The 23,286-nt window shown below is 50.5% G+C and overlaps 1 protein-coding gene across 3 annotated transcripts in view; it reads left to right on the plus strand.

Moving 5' to 3' along the window:
• Positions 1-1,661: 1,661 nt before the first annotated feature.
• The window catches only part of LOC119709049 (discoidin domain-containing receptor 2-like), a 59,387-nt gene continuing 37,762 nt past the window's right edge, over positions 1,662-23,286 (plus strand). Inside the window, exon 1 of one of the 3 annotated variants that reach the window (XM_038156324.1) lies at positions 1,662-1,740. The gene's annotated coding sequence lies outside the window, so the exon portion shown is untranslated. Of the gene's footprint in view, positions 1,741-1,763; positions 1,928-16,892; positions 17,538-23,286 lie in introns of those variants that run through there. The other 2 variants (XM_038156325.1, XM_038156323.1) reach the window with 2 other exon arrangements.

Below are 23,286 nucleotides of genomic sequence, written 5' to 3' on the forward strand. Positions count from 1 at the left end.
AACAACAAGTGCCACCATGGCTTTGGGAGGGTGCTGGGGGTGGTGGGTGGGTGGGGAGGGTCCCTTGGTGATGGGACCCTTGTGGATGTGATGGTCACCTGGGTTGGGTGGCAGGGACTGAGCAGCAAGGGAGACTCAGGGACAGGGCAGTGACCTGAGGTATAAGGGGGAATAGGGAGACATGGCAAGGCTGAAAAATACAGGAGATAACCTGGGAATGTGTCAGGGCCACAGAGGGGGACAGGGGACACAGCACAGCCCTGAGACGGGGGAGCCACCTGGGAACATGGAGGATCACAGGGGCCACAGTTCAGCCCTGAGGCACTTGGGACACAGCAGGGCCTTGACAAACATGGGGACACAGAGTGACAGTGAGGCACATGGGGACATGGAGGGACCCTAGCAAACGTGGGGACACAGAGTGACAGTGAGGCACATGGGGACATGGAGGGACCCTAGCAAACATGGGGACACAGAGTGACAGTGAGGGAAATGGGAACATCGAGGGACCCTAGCAAACATGGGGACACAGAGTGACAGTGAGGGAAATGGGAACATCAAGGGACCCTGAGAAATGTGGGGACACAGAGTGGTGGTGAGGGAAATGGGGACATGAAGGGACCCTGACAAAGATGGGGACACAGTGGGGCTGTGAGCACACAGGGACAGGGTTCAGCCCCAAGGCATATGGGGGCACAGCTCCTTAGGCAGCCGTGAGGCGCACAGGGACATGGAATCATCAAGGTTGGAAAAGACCCTCAAGATCATCCAGCCCAACTGCGCACCCAGCAGTACCAGTGTACCTTGGACCACTAAACCACCTCACCCAGATCGCATGGAGGCACTGTGAGGCACAGCGGGACACAGCTCAGCCCTGAGGCACGGGGGATGCAGAGGGGCTGTGAGGCACACGGAGGCACACATGGAGGGGGACATGGAGGAGCCGTGAGGCACATGGGGGGACAGCCATCCCACAGGGTGCACAAGGGCGTGAGCGCACAGCCGTGATGCACAGGGCACGTGGAGGGACTGCGATGCACAAGGGCCACGGATGCACAGCCCCAGTGCTCGGGGGACATGGAGGGACTCTGATGGACAGGGGACATGGGTGCACAGCCCTGGGGCACAGGGGACATGGAAGGACTCTGATGGAAAGGGGACATGGGTGCACAGCCCTGGGGCACAGAGGAGATGGCTGCACAGCCTTAATGCACAGGGGACATGGAAGGACTCTGATGGACAGGGGACATGGGTGCACAGCCATGGGGCACAGAGGAGATGGCTGCACAGCCTTAATGCACAGGGGACATGGAAGAACTCTGATGGACAGGGGACATGGGTGCACAGCCCTGCAGCACAGGGCACATGGGTGGCAGTGCTGGTAATTCACAGTCCTGGCACTTGGGGGACTTGAGAGGTCTCTAATGCACAAGGCGTACACGGGTGCCCAGCCCTGGGGCACAGGGGACACGGAAGGACTCTGATGCACAAGGACACGCGCGGGTGCCCAGCCCGGCGCTCGGGGACACGGAAGGGCTCCGAGGCCCGGCGCACCCGCGGCTGCCCGGCCGGCCCCGCCGCGCTCCCGCCCCGCTGTCCCGTTGCCGTAGCGACGCCTCCCGGCGGCCCCGGCCCGGCGCGGCCGCTTTAAGAGCGCGGCGCCCGCGGCCGCCCCCGCCCGCCCGCCCGCCCGCCGGAAGGGGCCGCGAGCCCGCGCCGCCGCCGCCCGGCCTGCCCCAGGTAAGCGCCGGGGCCGCCCCGCCCTGCCCGGCTCCCGGCCCGGCTCCCCGCGGGACGGAGCGGGGGCGGCGCGGCCGCTGCGGTCCCGCCGCGGTCGGAGCGCGGGGCCGCCCCCGGGGCGCCGCTCGCTGAAGCCCCGCGGGGCTCCCGGTGTGCCGAGGGTTCCGCGGAGCCGCTCCGGGGCTCGGTGGGTGCCGGGGCGGTGTCCCCGCTGGGCCGGGAGGGGCCGGGCCGGGATCCCCGCGGTGCCCCGGGCTGTGGGCGGCCGCGCCGGGCTCGGTCCCGCGGAGCCCCCGAAGCTGTGGGGGCGCTGCCCGGGACGCGCGGGGCTCAGGCAGGAACGTGCCCGGCAGCCCCGCGAAGAAAAGCGAGTGCCGGGGCTTTGTTCGGCCCCTCCGCCCCGCCCGGGGGCTCCTGGCGGGGTGCGGGTCCCCCGCCCCGCTCCGGCCCTTCCCGCCGGTGCTTTCGGGTCCCGCAGCCGGACCCGTGCCCGGGCCGGTTCCGCGGCCCCGCCGGCGGCTGCTGGGGCTGTGCGCGGCGCGAGTGGAGCCGCGGTGCGCTCGGGTTTGTTCGGCTCGGGTCCCGGGACCTGGTTCTTCCTCGCAACTTTGAGAGCTGGGCGCTCGTGATGCCTCATGGCTCGTTTGCCTGGGTTTTTCCCCCTGTGAAAAGGGCTTTCCATTTTTCTTTTCCTTAAACAGCCCTCTGTGTGAAAACGTTGCTTTTAAAATTTTGTTGTAGCCTTTGTTGGTTTATGCCACTGCTTGTTTGTTGGTGTGTTTCCCCATCCATTTTTTTTTTTTTTGTTGGATGCACTGCTCCTTTGGCTGCTCTGCCTTCTAAATACTCTTTAATGGAGAGGTAAGATGGGGAAAAGATAAAATATGAGAATCCGGGACTGTTTTGTGTCAACTTCTCTAATTGAAATGTTGTAAGTCAAAGGAGAAAGAAAAGGAAAAGTGATCAAGTGGAGCTCAGGGCACTTTGCTTTGTTGGAGACAGAGAGAAAAAACTTACGAGGGAATGACTGAGATTTTGTTTCACTTTATTTCGCTTCTTTTGAGGCTGAAAGATAAACAAGCATTTTGAAATGCTTTGGTTTAAAATGCCGAGCTCTTCATTTTCTCTTCAGCTGACTCCATTAAAAAAAAAATCTTTAAAAACAATGTAGAAGCAGATCTGCAGTTGCAGAGCCAGCAGCAGTGGTGTGTGTGGGCAGAGAGGCCTTGCTGCTCTTCCATCAGCCATTCCTGCCTTGTCTCTGTGGACTATAAAATTAGAAAGGCTCCGATGTCCATTCATCTGATGTCTGGGTAATGTGGGCTCTGGAAATCAAGAGGAGCTCTCTGTGAATTAACTGCTGTGCTGCTCGTGGCTTGCTCAGCCTGTGGGTTCTGGTCTCTGGTGTATAATTAGGAAAGTAATTGTATTTTAAGAAGCCTTAAATCTATTATCCAGGTGTGTGCTTGTCCCCTGAGCAGGTATCAGGTGATGTGAGCTTTCTTTTGCTGTGAGCAAATGATCTCTATCGTTCTGATGGTTGCAGGCTGCAGTCTGATATTTGCAGCATCTTAGAACCACTGAATTTGAGCTGGAAAGGATCTTTGAAACCCTTCTAGTCCAACCCTCCTGCAGTGAGTAGGAATATATTCAACAGCCCCAGGTTGCTCCAAGCCCCGTCCAACCTGGCCTTGAACAATTCCAGGGGTGGGGCAGCCACAGCTTCTCTGGGTAACCTGTGCCAAAGCTTCCCCACCTTCATTTCAAAAAACCCACTTTCTCATATCTAATGTACGTCTCCCATCTTTTAGTTTGGAATCTTTACCCCTTGTCCCACTTAACTTTAAACTTCCAAGAGCAAGACCTGAGGCTCTCTGTGCTTTTCCTCCCCTGGAAATGGCCCAGGTAATCTTCTTCCCCAGAGCTGTCTCCTTGCCTGTCCTAGGAGATTTTGCCTTTCCAATTCCAGTCAGTGTCCAGGAAGGCTTTTATTTGCTGCATCTTTCCTGAGTTTGCTTTATGTGCACACTGAGAAGCCCTGCCATGCGGAGCACAGGTCTGTGGTGAGGGATGGAGAGCCAAGAACAACTCCAACTGGCTGTAATTGAAAACTGTCAGCTTTGCAGCAAAGGAGGATGTTCAGAGCATGTGGCTTGGGGTAGCTCCTCGGATAACACTGAGTGGAGATCTTCAGTTCTAAAGCAAGTCAGAATGTCCAAACCCTGGGGAGGTCTGCTGGGGAGCTCAAAGGTGAGCTGGCAGTGGGCTCTGGGGCCCAGATGGCTCAGATGCTCTGCTCAGATGGCTCTAGGGCTCTGGAGGATTTCCTTCAGAGGTGCTGCTTCGTGCTCTCCTTCTGCACCATCTGCTGTGGTGGCTGTTCTGGAGATGTCCTAAAGTGACTTAGAATATCCAAGTCACGGTGTCTTGGAGAAGTCTGCTTGTTCCAGGTTTCTTGCCCTTCCTTCCCTTCAAGCTGGCTGTTTCCTGGGGAGGTTTGGTGCAGTGGAGGTCTGTGCCCTGGAGGGACCAGCAGAAGGTTTTTGGGTGACAGGAGAGCAGTGTGCCCGCCCAGGTGTCAGGTGTGTTGGGAAACTCCTGGCTGGGCTGAGGCAGCAGGGGGCAGGTGAGGGCATGGGGGAGAAGCCAGGAGGAGACTGGAATTTGGGAGAGAGGCAGTTCTAACAGGAGGCAAATGCTCGCCATAGCAGTAAACAGCACAGAATAATAGCTGCTTCTGCCCAGCGTGGGTGAACTTTATGCAGTTCCTCGATGAGCTTGTGGGTGAAATTCCCTGTTTCATTTCCCAGTATGCTGCCATCCTCCTGGGCTGTTGTATCTGCTGGTGTTTGCCAGACATTGCCTAAACTGCTCTTAAACTGCAGCTGTTTCTGCAGGTTCCCAGTTACTGCACAGTTGTTCTTACTTTGTTTATTTTAGTGGTTATAAACTGATTTTTAGAAAGGACTTGGAACTTGAGCTGGAAAGTCTCCTTTTTCTTCTTCTTTCATGATTTGGTTGAGGAGTTGCACCAGAGGAGCCAGCAGCTGAGCCCTTCAGTATTACCCCCCTCCCTTTATACTTTGAGTTTTCTGAGCCGTGGTTTTCTAGGAATTTGGGGGCAGTTGTCTTGTACCTTGATTTTAGTAGTGGACATCAGTTTGGGGTTGGAGTGAGGAGGGTGTCTGCTCTTAATTTGGTAAAATTAGAAATTTGGCTGGGGAGTAAAAAAGCTCGAAGGAGACTTTTTTTTCCTCATAACGTTTTGTTTAGCCTGAATGTTTGCAGTCAAAGCTATGTGTTTCTTAAAAACACAGGAAGCATAAAGCTTTTTCAAGGCAGTTATTTCAAATTGCTGTGAGCTTCACAGTGTCATTTGGAACTAGAAGGTGCCACCATTGACCAAAGAAGTTGCAGCCTGACTGTGATCCTGCATTGTCCAGGGCTAAGTCCCTCGCCCTGATTTGCACAGCAGCTTCAACAACTATGGGCTGAGGTGTTCCAAATCGTTATATAAAGTAAATTCTTTACAGAAGTTACTTTACATATATAAAGTAGCTTTTGTAAGGATACAAAGTGAGGGAGAACCCAGTGGGATTAGCTTTTCCCTCTGCTCTCATGATAATAAACGTGTGTTCCCTGATCTTTGTTGCCTTCTGTTTGTTTCGGAGCTGTTACTTCTGCAAGTTGCACTGAAAATAAGTGCTTGAATAATCACTTCACTTGGAATAATCCACAGCTGCGAAGAGCCAAGGGCTCAGTCCTGCAAATCTCCTTTGTTAGGGACAGGCTGGCTTTCCTGCCTGCCCCCTGTGTTCGTGCTGAACATTAAACAGCGATTGCTATGCAAGAATTTTAAGGAAAGTCTTTCAAAGCGCTTGAATGACCAGCGAGGGGCAGCTGGGAAAGGGTTGCCTGGGAGATGCTGCTGGGAGCAGCTGAGGCAGGGTGTGACAGCATGGAAGGAAGTGAAGAAGGCAGGATGCTGCTCTGATCTTCCCTCCCTCCCTGCTGAGTGCGAGAGCGGTGGTCCTGCTTCTGGGAGCTCAGGGGATGCAAATGTGACCGAGTGTGTGAGCACAGGACTCATTCTGCTCACCACAGTGCCCTGGAGAGCCAGACTGGGAGTGCAGCCTGGGAATCTAATGCTTTACTTTGTCCTACACTCTGCAGGGCTGCTTCCTCAGGGTTTTCACTGGGCAGGAAAAGGTGTTGCCATCTGGGCATGTTGTAGCACAGGGAGCATGTAGGGCTCCTGCAGCATCTCCAGAAGCTCTGGTAAAATTCTGTTACATCACTTTGAGCAATCTCAGGACAAACCTGGCATTCCGGGGAGTTTATTGCTTGTCCCTTACTCCTGTGCAGAGCTCACACTCTACAGCTTGCTTATTCCTGTCTTCTGGTGCATGTCTTGGGTCTCTGTGAGAACTGTGAGGAAATGCTGAAATACACGTCCTGAAATTCAGAGGATATTCTGGTTTACACATTGAGATGATCACTGTTGCATGTTTAATGAATTGCTTTTCTGGATGCTGCTCAGCTTGCAGCTCTGAGTTTGTCCTTGCACTCTTTCAGCGCCTGCTTATGATGAGTTTTGCTTGCAAATGTGTTTTCAGGCTATGGAGAATGCAAGTAGGATGCTGCAGTTAGGTGTTGGCAAACTGTCCTGTCTGGAGTTGTGTGGGAGGAGAAATGGTTTCTTGGTTGTGTGACCCCAACAGGGAGAAGAGCAGCTAGGGTTTAACAAAGTGGTTAAAATCATATAGGGCCCCAAATCCTCCAGAGACTTCTCTCCTTTCCTAGAAGCTTCCTTTAACAAGCTGATTTCTCAGGCTGATTGCTTGCAGATGAGATCATGCAGTGTGTTTTGCAGGGAAAGAATCTGAACTTCGACTGGTGAGCCAGAAAGTTTTAACACGCGAATCACATGCCCGGTGTCCTCATGGCACACACAAAGCCCCAGAGGCTGTGACAGGGCGAGCTCAGGGTGGCTTTGTGCTCTAACAGGAGCTTTCTGAGCACACAGAATACCCAGGGATGCTCCCAAGTGCTGGGGCTTGCTGCTTGGACAGCATCGGGAGATGATGGCAAGGAAGTATTTCATCTTTCCTGAGCTCTGTTTCTCTCTTTAGTGTGTGTGGGGTTGGGATAAGCCCAAGTGAGGGAAGGCTCTCATCTGCCTTAATTCCACAGACATTTTTCTGCTGGCTTCAGCAAAGGAATTTATGTAGAATTGATGGTGTTTTTTTCTGTTAATGCATGAGAACATTCTGAACAGGGAGGACTTGATGGTAGTGTTCTGCTGCAGAGGATCCCAGCAATCTCTGGTTCACTCTCGGAAAGGATGCTGGTTTCCATTCCTCTTGATGGCAACTGGGTTACTCTTCCAAAATAATCACAGCCATCATTTGAGAGTGTTGAAAATTAAGCAAAGCTGTTCTGAGGTGATGCTGGGTGGTGTTCCCAGCATAGGGAACTTTTGTTGCCAGTAGCTTTAAAGTACAACCTGTTCTCACAGGCAAGGTAGGAAAGTGCCTCTCTGATGCCAGTGCCTGTTTGTGCCTAAAGTCACTTCTTGCCAATCACAAAGGCATTAATGATGCAGAAATGGATTGGGGGTGGGTGGAGTTTTTATTGGCTGAGGAAGTAGGAGCCAAAGAGCCACTTGATCCCAATCTCTAAAAAAATGAACAATGGAGTCAGACTGGGAGGGGAAAGTTTCAAATCCCAAACTTTAAATCCATCAGCGTTTTATGCAACTTGAAGATGGGAATGCATAAGGCAAGATGTGTTAAAACCTTACTACACCATAGCCATGTTCTGCCTATAGTCTGCTCTCGGTCACTCCTGTCAGCGGTCTTTTTGAAACAAATTATTGAAAGTAGAATTTACAGATCAGAACAGTATTGGTGGTATTTCTTTTCCTGTCATCTAAGCATGTTTGTTCCATGTGAGTTTATCAGGAACTTCTTCCAGTGTTTAATTTTACACAGGTAGAAAGCCAAGCACGTGAAAGTGGAAAACTCCTGTATGTAGATTACCAAGCTTCATCTGGCTTCCTTGAGAGTGTGTACTAATGCAAGTACTGCATACACCAAATATCTGCTTTTTATGTGGTAGTATTTTATTCTTTAAGTAAAATAGTTGTGAACACAAGTTGCTTTGGTTCCATGCCCTTACTGGCTAATAGTCTCTTCTTTTGATGGAAAGGACTGGTAGAACATTTGTTGCTCTGATGGATGGCAGTGAGGTTGTATATTTTTTGTAGCAGCTCAACCATTTCACCCTTCACTCTGCTCCTGGATGGGATCCTGCTGGGTCTGTCCTCCTGGAGCCTGGCTGATGGTCATCCCAGACTTGGCAGGATACATGTGGGAGGTGATGATCTGTACTCTGAAAAGTGCTGCCTTGTTTTGTCCATGAAGCTTCAAGTGTGGAGCTGTTAGAACCCCAGCCCACTCAGAGCTAATGCTTGCAGAATGCATGACCAAGGAATTAAACTGGGTGGAGTCATTCCAAAATTTGGATTTGGGGCCTGTCTTCTCCTAATGCAGCAGCTTTGGGTGTTTGCTTGGAAGTGCTCCCAGCATGGATGATGCTCTCCTGACCTGATATGACTTTTCTTTCTTGATGTTTGGGTGCTGTGCCCAAATCTGTCTGCAGAACTCTGCAGTGCAGAACTGCGGTGTGAAATGAGCCTGGAACAAGTCAGCTCCTGTCAGGAGATGGCACGGGGATGATCAGCTCCTGTGTGCCCGGGGGGAGGGAGGAGGGACAGACAAACACAGTAAACAGTTGTGTTTCTTCCCCAGGACTGTCCTGTGTCCTGAGGCTGCCAGCTGCAGTTTGGAGGCCAGAGGAATAGGGCGGGGTGTTTTCTTCCAATCAGATGAATTTATGCTGTGAAAATGAGGACTTAGTTCAGTTTCTCTGGGAATAGCATTTAAGGTGTTAAAACGTCCCACCCATCAGTAACGAAGAGCTGCTCAAGAACAAGCAAATACAGAGATGGAGTCTGCAGAGCACACTGCCTTTGCAGCTCTTATTTTCCCTTGAAGAGTGAGAGTCTGGGCATGTTTTTGTTGCATTTATCATTTGGTCGTGGTGTCCGTCATTTGTGTTATCCTCCCATGGAGAGCTAAGCTGGCCAAGTGTCAGGTTTTGTTGTCCGTCTCGATTACTGTTATATTATTTCAGTTGTGCTTGTTTGTTTCTGCCTGTCAAAAGGTAAAAAAAATAAAAAAATTAAATACTGTTGCAGAAATAGCTGGAGTATCAGTATTCTCCAATAGGAAGATGTCAGCCTATGATGACTGCTTTTCACTGAGCTCAGCCTGTTTCTGCTGCTTCTGACAAGCTGTCATCTCTTCATGCTGGCTAATATGATCTTCCAGGAATGTTTATCTTTCATTTCTGCATTTGTAGTGGAGATGAGCTGGGGGTGCTGGGAATGTGCCTCCAATGCCCTGTTTTTGTTTGGGCTGAGGTGCTGCCCCTGTGCTGCTGAGGGGAACAAATCAGACCAGCAGAGCTGCCATACGGAGCTCCCTCGCTTTTCCCTGAGTGAGGCTCTCAATGCTGTGAGTTCATCCTGTGGACTTTTTGTTTTTGAGTGTATGTGTTCTGCGTTTCTCTGCATTGTGATGGATATTATTCCAATAACTTCACAAAGTGTCCTTCCTCTTTCCATGGGTTTGATGCCTTCTGTTTGCATACTTGGCTAGCAGCAGTCTTATGTTTCTTTTATGTTCTGGGGCAACCTGGACAGGGCTTTGCTCTTTACATTTAGAAAATGAGCTTTTCTGGCCAGTGTCATGTGTGGATACCATGAGTGGACATCTGGAAGGAACAGCACCAATGGCCAGTTCCTCTGCTGACCAGCAACCCTCTTTCATCTCGGTGCCAGCAACTGCTTCCCCATCACCCTCCAGCCTACATTTCATGTAGACACTCTGCCCTCTTCCAAAGGACTGAACCCACCCATTAGTGTGGTTCAGTCTCTGCTAGGGCGTTTTTTGGCCTTCTCCCAGCACTGGAAGGACACCAAATAGCAGCAGTACTATTGAGACCTCCCTAGAGTAAAGACTTATAGTGGGAAATGAATTTTCTGGTTGCTTCTAATGTCTTGAGAGCTATTGGCTGCCTGGCTTTTAATCTGTATTCTTGGATTGTTGCAACCTATTATATTTTGAATGCATGGCTGAAGTTAAATTTCCAAAAAGGCCTCTCTTGTGGTGGCTGTTAATTTGTGCAAGGGCAGTGTGATGCAGTGTGCTGACCCTGTTTGAGACCCGTGCAGTACATCAAGGCTCAGATCCTGGCACTGCAGTACTCCTGCCAGCACAGAATTAGCCCTCATTGTGTCAGTGCCGACATCTCTGCTAACCAAGCTTTTAATATCATCTAGAAGGATTACTCCAGAGAAATTTGATGCAAGCCTTCCTTGCTGGCAGTAATTACTCTGCCTCTTCTCATTTGCTGCCACAGAATCATGGAAGCACAAGGTGAAAGGACAGCTGGAGGGCTCTGGCCTGGCCTCCTGCTTGAAGTAGGACTGTCTCCAGCATGTGAGTGATCAGCTCAGCCATGGCTTTGTCTGGCCAAGTCTTGAACATGTTGGGGATGGAGCAGGATATCACACCAGATCAGCTTTTGTTTGCTTTTACTTGAAAGTTATACCTAGTGAACCACCTTGGAGAGTGGATTATGCATTAGGTTGGAATGACCTCATCCTGCAGGTTTGAAAACATTCGAGTGAGCTGTGGGAAATGTCCCAGTAGGGTTAATGTAATGTGTAATGGATCTGAATCCTGTTCTGTGCTAAGATGGGAAATATGAGCAAATCCTCGTGCTGTTTCTGAGGATAAGGCAGGGATGCTGTCAGGTGGTTTTCCTGTGTTTGCATGGGGAATTGCAGGTGAAACAGTGCCTGTAGGACATGTCCTGTTGCTGCAATGAGCTCCTGGGTGTTTTCCTATTGAAATTCTGTTTGTCAGGAGGCACAGGATGAGCACCCCTGAGCATCCCTCGCCCCCAGGCAGAGTGTGGGATCAATGCTGCCCAGACTGAGGCCACACATGCGCAAGGCACACAGTTGCTTTTATCCACCCTCCTCAGCCCCTTGCCATGGGAGGGAGAGGATTTTCCCCAGAGTCTGCTGCATTTATTTCAGAAAAACTCCCATGAGATGAGTGTGTGCACATCTGAGTTACCCATTGTGGTCCTGCATGTTAAAGGGAGCAGAACAGCTATCTACATCTGAGGAGCAAGCTTGCCTTCCAACATGCCATGAGCTTCTGGACACAGTGGGTGTCCAGGGATGGCACGTAGTCAGGCCAGACCAGGCCTGCTGCTGTGTCTGGGCTAGATTTCTTCAGACAGAACTGTGGATTGCAACACCCCTTGTGCTTCCTCGGGCCAGGAAGCCTTGCTTGGAAGGGAAATGGCTGAGATGGAAAGAGCTGCTGAGGAGGTGAAAGCTTCCCTAGCCAAGGCCTCTTTGCTAGACTCAGCTCTGGATCCCTGGACTGTGCATCCCCTCGTGTAACAGGAATTATATAAATGCTTCATGGGCAATGAAAAGGAGAGTTTCTGTGGTCTGGTCCTGATCTTGGCACTGCCATCTGCTCTGCAGATTCATGTTGTTTTCCTGTTGGAGTGCAAACCAGTCCTTGTGTAGGATGAATCTGGTGTTGTGGAGTGAGCAGCAGTGTCCTTGGGTGGGTTACGAATTTTCACTTGCTATGGGGCCCTTTGGTATCTTGCACATTTGAACTGCTCCTGCCTTTTGTTTTCATGCCAGAAAGGGCAGCCAAAAGGGCTGGGAGCATGGGCTTCTGCGTGCTCTGGTTATTTGAAGATGAGGGTCCTTGCTGAGGAATCACAGAAATGTGGGGATCACTGTTGTCAGCTGCTCTCCATGTGCTCACTCTGGTCCAAAGTGCAGAGGTCAGGTTTGGGGTTGTGTGGCCAGAGGGTCCTGGAGCAGCAGCTGTAAGGGGCAGCAGGGGTGTCAGCAGCAGGCTGACATTGGCTGACAGCTCTTTTGTTACCACCAGTTTTTCCATGCACCACTTGTTTTTGCAGAACTCTATCTTTGTGTGCTGCAGGGAAGGACCTGCAGTGGCATATTGCTGCCATGAGCTGAGCTCTGCCCTTTCCATAGTTCAGCTGAGTTGGTGTCCCTTGCTGGGAAAATCACATGGCTGGTGCTGAATCTCTCCCTTCCCTCGTGCTGTTCCTCCTTGATGATGCTTACAGCCAGTGCTTATGGTTTGCTTTGGTTTTTTCTGCTCTTGTTTCCCATGTGTCTGCAATAAAATCTCTGGTGAAGGATGCTGATCAGCTTTTCTCTGACCTGGATCTGGAATCACTACTCAGACATTGGTCTCCTCAGATCCCCACAGCTTGTCGTTTTGAGATGTGATATTACAACACATTATTATCTGGGAAACTTCTGGAAGAGAAGAAGAGATGTGGGCAAGTATCACTGTAAGGGAGACAGGAGGACTTTGTCCCGAGCAGTCCCAGGACCTGTGTAGCTCTGTTTGTCAGAACACCTTACACCATGTCCTTGCTCCAAACTCCTGACAGGGGTGATGGGCAGAAAGAGCTGCCTGCTGCCGTGGTGGGGAGGATAATGCTCAGGATGTTAGATACTACCTGGTGCTTCAAGAAGAAAGGCCAGCTTTGAAAGAGGCCCTGTGCCTTCTGAATATACCAACTGCTTCCAGGGATTAGGGGTCAAAACCCCAGAGCTTTTTTTCTGGCTTGGAGTTGAGCCCTTCCTTGATGTGGCAGTGATTCTCATCTGCAGCAGGACGCCAGAGGGTTTTTGGCTCAACAGGCAGACAAGAGAAAGGCTGGAGATGTTCTGCTTGGGCTGGTCCTGGTGTCCAGGGATAGGGAGGGATGTCTGTTTGCACATAATGGTTTTCTCTGCCCCTTTCTCGTGGTTGCGTCAGCCGCGATGGCCAGGGAGAGTGTTTACAAGTGTGTCCTTGCTGAGCACTGCTCTGTGCCAGCAGCTCAGTGCTCTGGGTGACGTGTTCTCTGGGCCTTTGTCACTGCAGCAACTGAAGCTGAGCTGGGCCCACTGCCCTGCTTCTGACCTGGGGTTACCCCTGCTCAACCTCACCTTTGAGACAGCCCACGATGGGGATGCTGCAGTTTAAACAGGGCAAATGGGAGGCTGCTCCTGTTGGGAGCTTTCCTGGTAATATAAAAGCTCTGAGAGAGGTTTTTTTGAGCTGGGGAAGAGTTGTTCTTCTGTTGCCATCTCCCTAGCAATTCTGACTCCTGGGGGAGGGAGCTGTGGTGGCATGAGGCCTCTGCTCCCGAGTCCCAGCAGGACGGGGCTTTGCTGAGCAGCTGCCAAGTGTGCCCAGAAAGAGAGAGCTTGGCACAGCTACAGAACTTTATCAGTCGGGGGTATGAGGAGGTATCTGTGCCATGGCTGGGCCAGAGGTTGTCCTGGTGATTTGGGAAGTGACTGAGAGGTAAAGAAGTTCTGCTCTGGTACTTACCCTCTTGAGGACTCTGATCATCTCCCTTCAGAGCAGGAAAGGCTCCCTTGGCACGGGGTGGGTGGAATGTGGTGGAAGGTAAATACTCCCCTTGGAGCCCTTTTTTGCACCCCTTGGGAAGGGTGTGTCCCACATCAGGTGTCTGTAATGTCACTACATGCTCTGTCTTGTCAGCTCTGAGCCTTCTGTTGCCCTGCAGAGCAGCTCTAGTCAGCACCTGGTATGTGGAGGTGGTTTGTCAGTATTTCTTGGAAAATGTCATGTCTCAAACTTGCCCTCCTCATCATGCCAAGCTCTGTCCCACTTCCCTCTTTTCCCAGTTTTATGGCTGGAAGTGGGTCTCTTTGCAGTGGGAGGATGATTCCAGCAGAGCTGGGCTGAGCAGATGTTTCATGGGGTAGTGGGAGTGAACACACTCACTCTGGGTAAAGACAGGACAGGGCTGCAGGGTGTAAACAGAGCACTTTCACAGCAGGCTTCTGTGTTCCATCAAAAGTTCCTGGAAAGGTGAAGGCGGGAGTTGGCTTTCACCACCTCTCACTGAAAGAATAAAAACCTTTAACATTGTGCAGGTCCACCCTCTGTAGTGGGGCTGTCCTGTGTTCCTCAGCTGTGTCTGTGTTTAGCCCAAGGCCACTTAGGTGATGTCCTGGAACTGTGTGGAAGGTGCTGTTGGTGCTCACAGGATCACCAGATCCTGCTGGAGCCTTCCTGGGATAAGGCAGGTGGAGGTCCTGCCATAGCTGGGCTGGGTGGGAGGCAGGGAGTGTAAGGCCCATGGAGCAGAGCCCCTGGGCAGGGACAGGAGGTTTTGTGGACCTGTTGTGCTGCTGCTGCAGGAGACACCTGGCAGAAGAAGCTCTTGGGTGCTGTTTGATGATGTTCCTTATTCTTGCTTGGATGTGCGTTCCCATATCGCTGTTGTTAACTGGGGAAGTTGTCTGGTGCAGGTCTCCTGACATCTCCACAGTGGGATTTTGTCACTTTACCTCTGCAGGAACCTTGTGCTGGGAACAGAGGAGGGATCTCCTCAGGTGTTCAAGGCCATCAGTCTGGCTTGAGCTCTTTGTGTAGCTGCCTTCACCTCAGTGTTAACATAATTACAGGTGTTCACTCATTTATTTCTCCCAGTGCCACCTGACTGGGGGTGGCTTGGGGTCAGCAAAAGGCAACTTCCCCATCCCAATGTGATCAGCTCACCAGTTCATCACCCACAAATTCCTAATTACTGCTTTGCTGCTCAGTATAGCGGGTTATTTTTAAGCACTGGGAGAAAAAAAAAAATTGGAAACCCTTTCAAGTCATTATTTTATGTTTTGTGAGTTCACCTCTTATCTCTTGGAATGTATTTGGAATACTTCTGGGATTTACATTATCATACAGATGCCTTAAACCCAACGGATTTGGCCTGCATTGGCACAAACAAGCTTTTGTTTCCAAATTTGTATGTGGAATTTAGTATGTGCTAATGGGGCTTCATCTCTTAATTGGATGGATCTTTTCCAAGGCCAAACAGAATCTTTTGGAGAAACAATCACGATGCCAGCTCTGGCCTGAGCTGGGTCCTGCTCCTTTCTGCTCCCTCGCTGTTCAGGAACCTGCTTGTGCTGAGGAGAGCTGTCCTGTGCACAACCAAAACAGGGTCTGTTGATGTTATTCCTGGTCCTTTGAGAAGATGACTTAGTGGTCACATGTGCTGCTATGAGGTCATTAGGAAGTCTCTCAAATACCCAACTTGAGAAGCAATGATGCTATTGCAGAAGTATGCTCCCTGTGCGATGTGAGATGCAAAACTCTCCCAAGCACTTGAGTTTGCAATAGCTTTGAGTGGGATCTGTTATTGTGCATATTTGGGCTCATTCCAGTAAAAAAAAAAAAAAAAAAAAAGACTGTTTTCTGCTTTGCTTTATCCCTCGATTGATTAGTGGATGTGTACTGTGGGATCAAGTTACATCTCAGAGGGCATCCAGCAGGGAGCCTTTTTCTGTGCTGAACTGCTCAAGTGAGTCTGACTGCAAGCTCAGCAGTTTTCCAGCAGTGTTTTGTGCCTCCACAGCAATGTCCTTCCCCAGGGAAAGGAGCTCCTCAGATCTGTTTGTGAGTTGAGCCATTGCTCTTCCCAGCACCACAGGGAAATTGGGAGCTTTTTCTAAACCCTTGATGCTGTTTGTGTGATATGCATCTGCTTTGATGCTTTTATTGATGCCACTCCTGGACTCCCTGTTCCTGAATGTCCAGCGTTTCCTGCTGCCACATCTGCCCTGTGTCTTGCAAAGGGAATTGTTTGGTCCCAGTTTACCCCGGGGGGGCCTGTATCCAGCTTGGTTCCCATGTACCATTATGTCCTCAGGGCAGGCATCCTTGTTTTGGGAGGAGAGAGCCTTGGAAGGGCATTATCTGAATGAGTACCTCCCCTTTGGAGCAGGCAGAAAGGGATCTGATGTCTTCCCACATCCACCCCACTGCTGGTCATGTCCCAACCATCTAGGAGCCGTAGGGACTGTCCCATCCCTCTGTGCCGATTAACTCACTGATGCATGGAAAAATTATCATGGGGCAGGGGGGGAAGGGTTTTCTGTTCTCAGACCAGAGATGGGTTGTGTGGCTGGGATGGGGTAGGGAGGCAGGGAGGAAAATGGGAGCAGGGTGGCATCTGACTGCATCTTCCAGCTGGGACTTAGTGTGGGTACAGTGTGCTTCATGTCTGCTTCCTTTTTTTCCTTTGGGATACCCAAAATACCAGCTGCTCTGTTGAGGCTTTGCTGGGATTCCTGCTGTAGCCTGTGGGGTTCTGCAGGGATGGGCTGGATGGCTGCTGTCCCCCCTTCGCTCTCCTGCTGTGGAGTCCCTGTGAGTCCTGTACAACACTGGCATCACTTCCCAGCCCTGCTCTGCTGGTCCTGGGAGGAGTCCTAGCCCTGCCAGGTGTGTGAGAGAGACATTGCAGCCCTTCCCTTGCTGAGCAGCTCCTGCAGCAGGCAGGCTGGCACCTGCATTTCCCAGCAGGCAGGGTCAGCACATTCCTGCTGCTCTCTGCTCTCCCTGTGCTGCCAAGGTTCCTGCTGGCCTTGTACCCCAGTGCCCTCAGCGGCTCCTCTCAAGCCCCAGTGCCCTTCTCACCCACGTGAGCGTGTCCCCATCGTGCTGTGCCCCCCGGGGATCTCCAGCAGAGCCCATGTGGGCAGGGATGGCTGGGCGTGGAAGGGCTGTGCAGCCCCAGAGCAGTTCTGTAGCCCCTGTGCTGGGTTTGGGTGGTCTCACAGAGGACCTGCTGGCCCTGTGCCCAGCTGCTCTCCTGCTTGTTCTGTCACCATGGAACCACCTGCTCATGACATTCCCACTGTCACCCTTGGTAATTATCTCCCCTGAAACGCTACAGCCTGGTTAGAGTTCTTTATTTTCCCTCATTTTCTGTGTTTTTAGAGAAAGGGTACCGAATGTGATGTGCTGTTCTCAGACAGCTGCATTGGTGACCTCCACGGCTGTGGGGCCCTGACCTGAGGACAGCAGTGGGGTGAGCTGTTGTGATGAGCACACAGGGAGCCCTGGTGTCACAGCTGGGCTCTCCCTCTTCCAGGAAAGGCTTTGGAAGCAGAAGTCCAAAACTCTGAGAAGTGCCTGGGGTTATAATAATTCTGTTGGCTGGACTTGCTAATAAATGACTAGTTCTGTCTCTTTTTACCTTTCCTCGTGGATGGCACAGGCTGGGGGAAGGTGAGGGCGAGCAGTGGTGATGCTCCTGCCGGGATCCTCCTGCTGAGCACGGGCAGCTGTGCTCGACCAGAAGGTGCAGGCTGGCTCTGCAGCCTGGCCTGCCCCTGGGACTACACGGGCCCTGCTTCCTGAGCAGGAGAGCTGCTTTATGTTGTGGTTTTACTAAATGAATTCAAAGCTTGGCCTTCCTCCAGGCAAAGTCTGGGCCAGGTGCCAGTGGAGCAGCCCCCAGGGAGAGCACTGGAGCAAGGAGGGGCCAACAGCAGGGAAGAGCAGAGGAATCCAAGAAGGCAGATTTGCCTAGAAAACAGCTCTGTTTCCATCTGCTGGGTCAGGAGTTGCTATAGGAACTGGGATGATAGAGGCAGGGCCATCTCCTGGGCCTGTCTGTGTGTGCAGAGGGAGGGAGGAAGGAGGAGTTACTCAAGTTTGAACATATCATGTGTGTGCTGGTGGAAAGTTGCAAGGAATGTCGAAACTACAGCCTGGCTCAACCTGTGGAGCTCCAAAGAACCATGGCAGTTGTTCCCTGCGCTCAGCAGGCCCTGGCAGAGGCAGGTAGGGTCCTTGCAGCTTAACCTGGCTCTCAGCTTGATGTCAGCTCTCTCCCTTCTCTCCCCTCCTGTTTCTGTCCTTGGATAAAGCCTTTGGAGGCTTGCTGGGAGTGGTGGAGGGGGTTTGTGCTGGAAGGTGAAGGCTTTTCTGCCTGGCAGGGAGAGAGTGGCTCTTTGCAGCCCGTTTCCCCTCCCGCAGCTCGGGGAGCGTTCCCAAATCATGGGCATTCCCTCAGGGATGTGTGCCTGGGCACCTCTGGGACACGCAGGCTGTTCTGTGGGCACAAAGGTGCTGCTGGCTGGGGTTCTGGGCAGCAGTGCTTTCTGGGGCTCTCGGGCGTGGGCAGTGTTCGAGCTCTGAGAGGTGCCAGGGCTGAGGCTGGGACAGATGTGCAAAACTGGAGCTGGCAGCGAGTTCTTGTGGGCAGTGGGGAAGTGATGGAACATGCTCCTGTGCCCTGAGCCCAGCAGCTCCTGCCCCAACGGGTTCTGTGGGGGAGCATTCCTGTGTTCTCACCTCTTCTCCCGAGGAGAGGCAGACCCTGTCCCCTCCTGAAGCACCTACTGCAATTTTGGTCACTGTTAAACTTTCTCAGGCTCCCATTCACCCTGAAACATAGGAGTATGAATATGCAGGAAGGTGCTCCTGAGAATCCTCATTGTTAGGGTTAACTATGGGGCTCTCCAGTAGCAGCCCCTCTGGATAAAATCTTACTTATTTCCTCAGTAAACCCATTTTTTCAGGTGTTGAGAACTTCCTAAAATAGTTGTGTTTCCACCAAGAGTGTTCAAGGTTGCTCACTGCTCCACAGGTATTTCTTTAATAGGTTTGGCTGAAATTTCATCTGCTCTTTTTGTGTCACAGAGGATAATCTCTTAAAGAAAAAAAAAGGTGGGTAGTGTTGTTTCTCTTTTTGAGAAGCTGCACAATAAGCTGCTGAAAACTGAAATGTGATCTCTATCCACAGAGGCAGAGCTTGCCAAACTGGCTGGGATCACAGCCCACCTACTCAGGCACCCATCTTATCACAGGGCCAGGAAAGCCCCAGAGCCTGAGTGCAGCCAGCTGTGGAATAACCTGCCCGTGCAGGAGATAACCCTCTGCTCACACTAGTTACTGCTTTGCTTATGCCTGGCTGGAGCAAAATTTATCTCCAGTGTGCTTTCACTCTGTTAATGGAATCACAGATGTTCCTATTATGGAGATCTACTTCCAATATTTTATTGAATTACTCCCACATTGCTCTGTGGCAATATGTCCCAGAGGCTCAATGCACATGGTATGCTGTGGAATTTCATTTCCTCTGTTATAATTTGTTGTTTTTTAATTTCAGTTCATTTTCAATATGGAAAAGAAGTAAATGGGGTTCTTTCTTTTTTTTTTTTGGTTTTTTTTTTGTTCAGGCATCATTGTTTTACCTGTTTCTTTTTTCCCTTCTCATCTCTGCTGTTTCTCTTGCCTTTGCCTGAAACAATACCATGATTTTCCTACTGCTACCTGCTTTGTGTGTAATTGCTAAATCTTATTATGTCTCTGTGGGCTTCTGGTTTTTGTTGTCTTGAGAAAATTTAATCAGAATTGGTCATTCTGCCTTGCCCAAGCTGTGAAATTCTGCTCGATGTTTTTTTCTGTGTTCTTGGCTTTTCCTTTGTTTATAAGCAGAACATTTGCTTTGATTGCTTGAAATATGTTGTGGTAAGCAAAGATCTTCTTTGAGCTGTCTCTAGTCATGGTAGATATTCTGTTGGAATGTTTAATTAATGGTACCTTAATCTCTGTACATGGGAAGTTAAATTTTGTCTTGCAGAGCTGTACCAGTAAATAGCAAACCCAGCACAACATGGTTGGAGCTGCCTGGAAATCCTCCCTGGAGTCTCCAGGCTTGGTGCTGTGTTTCAGGTGATGTGTGAGTGGTGCCACTCACTGCTCCCATCTCTGCCAGGCACTTCATAAATTAAACTTTAAAACCACTTTGGGTCGTAAACAAAGTTTGCTGAAGCCAAATGCAACAGCTGTGTGTACCCAGACAGGGCTGCCTTGGCTGGAGGTAGTGCTCAGCCTCTGGAGAAATGATACCCACTGAAGTCACAGCCAGAATTGTCCCCTCTGGCTCCTGGGGTGCTGTGGGAGGGCTGGAGCACTTCCCACTCACTGCATTTTGGTATTTGCAGTTATTGCAGTCTGTGGAATGCAGTGAAGGATGATGAGTTATGCTTCTTTCTGATACTGGAAAAGCCTCTTCAAGTCTGGTATCTTCCTGTGGCTGTAGGGCATGGCTCTCCCTTTTTATTAACATTTTTAGTGGCACTGGAGCAGAGCCCATCGTGCTCCTCAGGCAAAGGGCAGAGGCTTTTTGCCAGCTACAGGTGCTCTGAGTTTTGTTTTTACAAATATGAAGAGAAATTGCAAAACTCCTCAAATGTAGCTTTTGATAATATCAGCATTTGTGGCGGTTTGAGGGAGACTAGAAGGGCAGTTCAATTAGTAGATGTTCCAAAATCCTGTTTCTGGTTTGATTTTCACTGAACTGTCTCAGAATTTGGCTTCCACCCTTGCAAAAATCAGCAGTTCTCAGGTACTATGTGCAGCTCTATGCAGTGGTTTGCTTCTCTTCTGGTTTTGCAAAGAGCTTCCCCCAGTAATCATGTTTTAGTTTTTAAATAGGCTCAACTATGAGCAATTGGCAAAACAAAGGTTGTAGATAAGGACCTGTTACTGGTATTTTTGAAGGTAGGCATTTGATAAGGAAAGCTGAAGATGACTGAAAAAGCACAGCAAATATATCATGGGGCAGTGAGAAATATTTTAATATCTGTAAAACAAAATAAATTTCATCAGCAGTGCTTATATTGTTGGGAAATAAATTAAAGCCAACTGATTGCTGATAACAATGCAGAGAAGTAAAACATTTCTTTCCCATTTTTGTGGAGAAGCTGGATGATGTTCTCTCGGAATACCTCCCATTGCACTGGTAACCAGGGAGGGTGTTAAACCCAAGATAACATTTCAGAGTATTTTGAAACTTGAGCAACACTGGAACCTGTTTGTTTAAAACAAATTGCCAAAGCAGCTTTCTGAATCCTGGCTGCCAATTTGTAATAAATCTGGGAATACCAAAGGAGTTCCAGAAGTTTGGGAAAACATAAATGTTGTAGCAGTGTTTTAAGATGGAGCAGGGAGCAGGTAACCAGCGGGCAGTGGAGATCAACCTCTGCCACGTTAAAGAAGGAGCATGCTCAGCAATCCCTGTGCTCTGATGGAAAGCAGATCATGTCCAAAGAAAACCAAAAAGACCACCTCAAATTGTGAGTTCAGTGAGATTGTTGCACTGGTTGCCAAGAGTCACTGCATTGGCACCATAAACCTGCATCCTGAGGGATGGAATCCTGCTGTCAACCAAAGGCTGCTGCTCCCAGGAGGCAGAAGAGGCTTTGCTTTGGGAGCAAGACTGTTGGATCCCTGGGCAGGGGCTGATCCCTGGCATGTCCTTCATGCTTTCCTGCTTGTCTCAGCACTGCTGGTGGGCTCTGAGCTGAGAAACACCCACTGGGCAGTTGTGGGGGGCTCTGATCCTTATCCCCAGCCCTGCCCTCACCCTGTGCCGGGGTGGCAGAGTCTCAGTCTCCCTGTTGCTGGTCAGTGCTGTGTTCAACGAGCTGATTTAGAAAGTGCCACCTGATACCCCTCAAAAATAGTCACCAGTGGGAATGTGATCCCTGCACTCTGTAAGCAGAGGGTGAGGAGCTGTGCTCTGACATCAGTGTGGGACAAACTCAGCTATTCCCAGCTTCCCTGTGAACAAGCCAGTGGGAGTCATGGCAAAATCTGACTGGAACTGCCTCACTGCCTGGAGGGAGCTTCTGTCTCACTGGGGAGAAGCTTGGGAGAAACTATTAAGTAAATTGTTAACTGAATCTTGGTTGCCTGAGCTGGCTGGTGGAGTCAGGGGGGTCATCTGGGACAAGAGGCAGCTCTGGAATACCCAAGAGCAGGTTATCAAGGAGGTGCATAGCAGGAGGATTGACGGTGCTTGTCAGATGAGATAACAGGAGTTTCTGCCTTGGGATAAAGAGGGATAAAGTTTTCCTTCTTCAGACAGCTGAGCAGTGGGAGAGGTTGTCCAGAGAGGTGGGGGGAGCCTCCATCCTTGGGGGATTTTAAGACACAGCTGGACAAAGCCCCGTGCAGGCTGCTCTGAAATTGGTGCTAACCCTGCTTGGAGTAGGAGCTGGGATTAGATGCTCTCCTGGGGATCTCCTCCAGCCCAAATAATTCTGCAGCTCAGCAACCTGATCTCCTTCTGAGTGCAAGTTAGAGCACAGTTAAGTAAAAGGTTATGGTGGAGCCCCCTGAGGACAGGGAGGGAGGAAGGTGGTTTGGATTGAGTGCTCTTAATACCCCATCTGTCATCTCTGTGGTTAACATGTCGTGGGGATGGCTGCTGTGTGAGACTTTGCAGTGGAAGATTGCAGGTCTTGAGAGAACTATTGCTGACTTTTAGTTGATGTATTTTAAGGATTGTTAAAAAAAACCAAAAAACTGGAGAGAGATGCCAGTGTTTAGGAACAGTGAAAATGTCAGTGTGCTGAGTGTTCTTTGGGCCTGTCAGGGTGGGAAGGAGGCTCTGGAAAGGGACAGTAAGGGACACTGCTGCTTGGGCAGGGACAAGGAAGGTACTTGGAACTGCTGGCTTGTGCACAATCTTGTTTTCCTGCCACTTCTGTCCTACAGAAGCAGTGATACTGGAGCCTGGAGTTGGGAACTGGATCCTCTGCAGTTGAGGGGACGTGTATTTTGGAGGGTGTGCTGGAGGCTCCCCTGCCCCTGCTGCTGGGTGGGGGGCTCCTGGGGAGTGGCCATGTCCTGAGCAGGGCCCTGGCAGGTCTGGCTGGGTCATGGGAAGAGCTTCCAGGTTCCTTGGTAGAGATGAGCACAGAGTTCCTGTGCTCTGGGTTGGGGGGGAAGCTTTGGTTTTGGTTTAGCTGAGCTAAAACCCACCTCGTGGTGCAGTGAATTTGCATTTCCTTATCTTGGGCTTTATCTTTCTAGTGGTTTCTAACTTTGGCCTTGTTACTTGGATGTATTAAATTACATTTAATGCATGTTCATTTATCTGCAAGTCTGGTTTTGTGACAGAAGTGCTCTGGGCAGTTTTACAAACTGAGGACACCCCACTCCTGTAGGACTGGCTGACAGACAGTGGGAAAAAGCTGGAGGATTTACTGGTCTTGTGCAGAAACACCAGCATCTCTCTGGGCTGTGGCTGAGGCACTGTCTCATGTCTGAGTCCATGGGCAGAAGCTCCTCCCAGTGTTAAATGCTGTGGTGTGGGTCACTGCAATGCTGTTTTTCTCCTAAAATCTAGCAGGAGTGAGGTGTCACTTTCTTCATAACCCCATTAAGATGTTTGGCTACAACATGGAAAACAAGGCTCAAACCCTCCTCAGCCTGAGGGCAGGCCTATCCCCCACCTCTTAAGAGGGTGACTAGGAAGTACATCCAGACCTTGGTGTTCCCATTCCTCTGCCACTGCCTCCGACTCAGCTCTGTGGTGTCCCTGTCCCCCCCCCAAGTGCCACTCCTGAATGTTGTCCTTTTGGTCCCACATTCATGTCTCTTGTGACAGGTTTCCCAATGCCACCTCAAAGATGATGCTGGAGCCTGTTCCTGTCTCAATTTCCTTGTTCCTGTGACTGACTTCTCACATGTATCTAGATTAACACAACTCTTTCACCTAAAATCTGTTTGCTTT

Source organism: Motacilla alba, chromosome 17 (genome assembly GCF_015832195.1).
Source record: "Motacilla alba alba isolate MOTALB_02 chromosome 17, Motacilla_alba_V1.0_pri, whole genome shotgun sequence".
Classification (NCBI taxonomy): Eukaryota; Metazoa; Chordata; class Aves; order Passeriformes; family Motacillidae; genus Motacilla; species Motacilla alba.